Genomic DNA, 241 nt, shown 5'->3' with positions numbered 1-241 from the left:
CAGCATGGCCGATTCTCTGTGACTTGGGCCTGGCAAACTCAAGTCCAATGAATTGAAACCTCTGTGGCCTGGTACCACCTCCACGATCCACAGGATTCTTATTGGCTGATTCTCAGAAGTCGGCTACAAGCCTCCCATGCACTCTGTCTCCATCTGAAAGCACCACAGAGACCTGGTCGGCCACACAGCAACACACCAGCCTCTGTAGACAGAGAAGGTGGCGGCTGCCCACGAGCTACCC

This window comes from Echinops telfairi, unplaced genomic scaffold (assembly GCF_000313985.2).
Source record: "Echinops telfairi isolate 266 unplaced genomic scaffold, ASM31398v2 ScPeMD7_5;HRSCAF=22, whole genome shotgun sequence".
Taxonomy (NCBI): Eukaryota; Metazoa; Chordata; class Mammalia; order Afrosoricida; family Tenrecidae; genus Echinops; species Echinops telfairi.
This window is presented reverse-complemented; position numbering follows the sequence as displayed.